General features: G+C 32.1%; 1 non-coding gene across 1 annotated transcript; it reads left to right on the top strand.

Moving 5' to 3' along the window:
- Positions 1-233: 233 nt before the first annotated feature.
- LOC115064879 lies at positions 234-375 on the top strand. Its single transcript, XR_003844703.1, has one exon. It is a non-coding gene; the product is annotated as a small nucleolar RNA SNORA16B/SNORA16A family (small nucleolar RNA).
- Positions 376-4,926: the final 4,551 nt, after the last annotated feature.

The following is a 4,926-nucleotide window of genomic DNA, read 5'->3' on the forward strand; positions in this document are numbered from 1 at the left end:
TCTTTCAATTGATCAATTTTAAGAAATATATTTTATACTGAAACTCATCGTATTCAAGTGGAAATAATAGTTTCATAAAATTATAGCTGTGATTTCTTGATTATTGCACTAATATTTACCTTATCATATATATATTTTACACTACAAAGTTTTTGTTATGATTTGAATAGGGACAGGCTCATAGCATTCAACATGTAAGCCTGTAACAGAAACCCCATATTCAAAATATTAGCATTTATTCTTAACAAAACTGCAGCTGCTTCTAAATAGCTTTTGTGGTCACAAAGGAGACCTGGAGTAAGTCAATTTCTTGAGAGAGTTCTTGGGAGAGATTCTGTTTGCTGTGACTGATAAACATTTTGGAAAAAGACAGTTGTCTTTTGCCTTGCTCATCCTAAGCAAGTCATTTACATTTTTAGCATCTGTACTAACATTTCTAATGATGAGGTTTTCATTTGAAGGAAATATTCTCTGACTTTAGAAAAGTTGGAAGAAAGTATACTTATATTTAACTGAGAGTACTACTTTGAAATGTAGTTATAAGACGTAGAGTTTCCACTTCAGTGTTTAATTTCTATATCTCCTTTAATGTCTTACCTTAATATCTTCAGAAATATCTGAAGTATTTTAATATCTGAACAGAAATATCTCTTCTGTTAACAGATAATGTAATTATGACAAAATAAGTCACTTTTATCTGATTATAAAAAGAAAAAGTATATAGTTTTTCTCAAATTTGAAAGGACATTGTGAAGTTTAGCAGAAGGAAAAGGTTCAAATAAGACCTCTGGAAAATGAAGTAAGAAAATTTGAACAATGTTTTATAACTTGCCAATGTTCAGTCAGGTGGCACTTTTTTTTTTTCTTAACCTAGAACGTTAATAGAATAACATTGAAAGTGTAAAGAAAAAGTCTTCAAAATAAATTAAACAGTGCTTAGTGCTGCCACCTCAGCCTTTTTCAGTTGCTCTCTCATTTATTTTTGTTTTGCTTATGTAACCTGAATGTGTAAGCTGAAAAAAATGAGAGAAATCATGCTTGGCTTTGTTGATTTAATATTCCAAGTTTAGGGAAAGTGTGGCAATTTGCTTGTTATAATATGAGGGAGTATCAAACAACATTAAACCGAAAAATAAGAAAGATACACTCCCAGACAGTGTAAAGAAAAATATATTCTTACAAACTTAGTGTTTATGTCACTTCTCAAATACAATTTAGACTGTTCTCCTAAATGAACTTCTCACCTGCATTGCTCCAAAGATGGCAAAGAGCTCTGACTTGTTTGGAGACAAGAGCTCTATCACTTTCTTTATCATCTCAGATGATTGAATATCTAAACTTAGAGACACTGTTTAACCTACTTTATTAGTTCTCCTTGAATTCATTCTGAACGCAATTGTTCTTAGACTCTCTCTGGTATTATACAGAAGATAATTTTTAAAAATTATTTTATTTATTCACATTCTAGCTGTTGGCCCCCTCTCTGTCCTACTCCCATGTTTCCTCATGCCACTCTGCCTCTGCCTTGCCTCTAAGAGTGTGCTCCCCCTCTCCTCTCCCACTAGACATCTTCTTTCCCTGGGACCTCAAGTCTCTAGAGGATTAGATGCATGTACTCCCACTGAGGCTAGACCAGGCAGTCTTCTTTGTGTGTGTGTGTGTGTGTGTGTGTGTGTGTGTGTGTGTGTGTGTGTTTGTGTGTGTGTGTTAGGGACTTCAGACCAGCCAGTGTATGCTGCCTGGTAAGTGGCTATGTCTCTGGGAGCTCCCAGGGATCTGGGTTAGTTGAGATGGCTCTTCTTCCTATGGGGCCATCCTGCTCTTCAGCTTCTTCAGTCCATCCTCTAATTCAACCATATGAGTTGCAGTCTTCAATCCAATAGTTGGGTGTTTTAAGTAACTGAGTCTGTCTTAATCAGCTTCTGGTAGGGCCGCTCAGACTCTCAGAGAACAGACATCCCAGGCTTCTCCCTGTATAACAAATTCAGTTACCTCAAAGAAATCTCAAGGAGAGAATTGACTGGTAGAGATTATTTTAATGATACACGTCCCTTGAGATAGTATAACAACAATTCAATTAAAGAAACAAACAAAAATGGTAAGTCTGTGAATTTTACAATAAATAAGGAACTACCCACACTGGGTTTTGTTCCTCCACCTTTAGTTCTTGGGAATTTTGCATGTGTTTTGACTGTATGTACTCTCATCAAACCCCTTCCAGATCCTTCTTTATTTCTACCCAGTCAACTTTCTGTCCTCATTTTGTTTTCAGACATGAAGTCCAATTTTTGCTTCCTTTGTGCTCATAAAAGTGTGTCTCTCCATTGGAACATGGTAAATCTATCTTCCAGGGGCAACACTCTTAAAGAAAATTGACTCTCCCTCTTGTAGCTATCTCCTGCCTATAGCACTTCCACTAGGAGTGGATGTGCATCTCTAACTCCTTTGTTCATGTGGTAATCTATATGATTTGAACACGTATGGGATTGCACATGCTGTCACAAACAACTGTGAGTACACGTGTGCAGCTATCCTGTTTTGTCTAGAAGAAATTTCCTTGTATTCATTCACTCTCTGGCTCTCACAATTTCCCTTCTATCACTATTTTCACAGTAATCCTTAATGCTTACCAGGAGGTAATACAACCTTAGTGTTTCAATCTTGACTGAGCGTTCTACATGCTCTTATATTATATATCTTTAAAAGCTATGTGTCTCTATGTTAATTACTATGCAAAGCAAATAGTGATTTCTCTGATAAAGATTGAGAAATACATTAATCTATGGTTATAATAATATGTCATCACGTATCAGTTTAATTATGTTCATTTATTAGAATAACTGTAGTAGATTTAACCACAAAGGCTGATGACTTGTCTAGTCACAGGTTCTCAGACACGAAATGGGGCTAGGTATGGGTTTCAACTTGTGAAAAAGGACTTATACACAATCAGAAAATGGTTGGTTTTTGCCATGAGCTTCATGCTACTATTGTTCCTGTAGAGATCTATTAACATGATTTTTTTCTTTGCTAAGATTTATAGAGAATTTGATTTCATTATATATTTCATTTATTATATATATTATATATATAATAATTGTATATATATATATGTATATACAATATGTATATACATGTATAATATATATATATATATATATATCTTGTGACATAAATTTGAATGTCTTAGGAATATCCAGCTCCTACAACTATATCCCCCAAATAAAACATTTATGAATTCATTCACTACAAAAATTTCCTAAAAGATTTGGAAAGATTCTAGGTGTTATATGTTTGTATATCATTTAAGTAAATAATAATTTTAAAATGAAAAATGTCACAGAAGCTTTGCAGCATATTTATTTAGATATTTAAAAAGCGCTCTGAAATGTGGTTAAGAGCATAATTTTCTTTGACACAACTCACAGTTGTTTTCAATATTTTTGAGCCTTTTCTTATATTTTTAATTATTTCCCCAAATATATATAAATTTTTTTAATAAAATAATACAAATATTCAGATATATGTTAATAATTAGGTGAAAATTTATCAGCCTATATGGAATAAGTCTGAGAAAGTATTACGAGATGAAGTAAAATTTGTTCAAACATGCTAGAGGCAAGCAAAGTCTGTAATGTTTTAAGTTGAGTCAGTCATTTTATTTGTATTATTTTGTATTATACTAAGGTACTTGAATTTAAATATCTCTAAGTTACTTACTATTATTAAATGAAACAAGCACTGTGAACATTCTAGGAAGCAAAATATATCCCTTAAAAGATGCTGCTCTAACCCATGTACTGTTGAAGAGAATCATATGTGTTCAATATTCTCTCTACTATGAGAATATTGAAATGGTTTATTGTAATGTAAAAATATGAGAGAAAATATTAATATATGCATGATTTCTGTAAATTAAGTCAGTATAGTTGACTTAATTTACAGAAATCATGCATATATTAATATTTCATTTTACTGATATTGTTATTTTTATTCCTTATTAATTTATGTTGATTCATTTAAATAGTGGATGTAGGGACTTCATGTTCTTGATAGCTACTATGCCATTTTTTGTAGTATGCAAATTTTTTGATATTTCACTAAGTATTAAAATGATAATGAATACTCATCACTATTTGCACTCTACTGAAAACTAGGAAATCTGTGTTTTATACAAGTGTCATCTCATATTTCTAAAGAAACAAGTTAAATACTTACCTGTGGTGTGTTTTCTATGTCTTGATTTGCATCCTTGCTAAATCATCTACTTGCCCATTCTAAAGAGGACATCATTGTAGTCTTCCTAACTGACATATCTTCTATTCATCCATCTTCTCAACTTTCTCATTACTTCTATCACATGAATATGCGTGAAGAGGAATTAAAGAAAAAATTCACATGATCTATCTCAATAGATGTAGGAAAAGCCTTTGACAAACCCAATATAACTTTTTGAGAAAAGTCCTAAAAAGAATAGAACTGGAGGGAACACACATTAACATAGTAATGGTTATATATGACAACCCAAATCACAGGGAACATTCTCCTAAGTGTAAGAAAAAAAAAACAAGGCAACACCATTAAAATTAGGGATACATGTGTATGTTTACACATATACACAACACACACACATACAAACATGAATATACAACCTGACCAGAGAGAGGTATATACATATATATTTTATGACAGTAGAAAGAGAAATATTTGAGAAATGCAAAGGGTCAAAATGAGTGGGGTTGAGAAAACAGGGCACTGAGGGGTGAATAACAGGAGGTATGTGTATAAAATATAATTAGACACAATATAATATAATTCATATTATATAATGATGTAAAATATAATATAATATAATACATATACTTCTAAAAATCAATATACCCCAATTAAAAGGTATTTCTCCAGAATGGAATTATAATTAAGAAA

Source organism: Mus pahari, chromosome 10, assembly GCF_900095145.1.
Source record: "Mus pahari chromosome 10, PAHARI_EIJ_v1.1, whole genome shotgun sequence".
NCBI classification, from domain to species: Eukaryota; Metazoa; Chordata; class Mammalia; order Rodentia; family Muridae; genus Mus; species Mus pahari.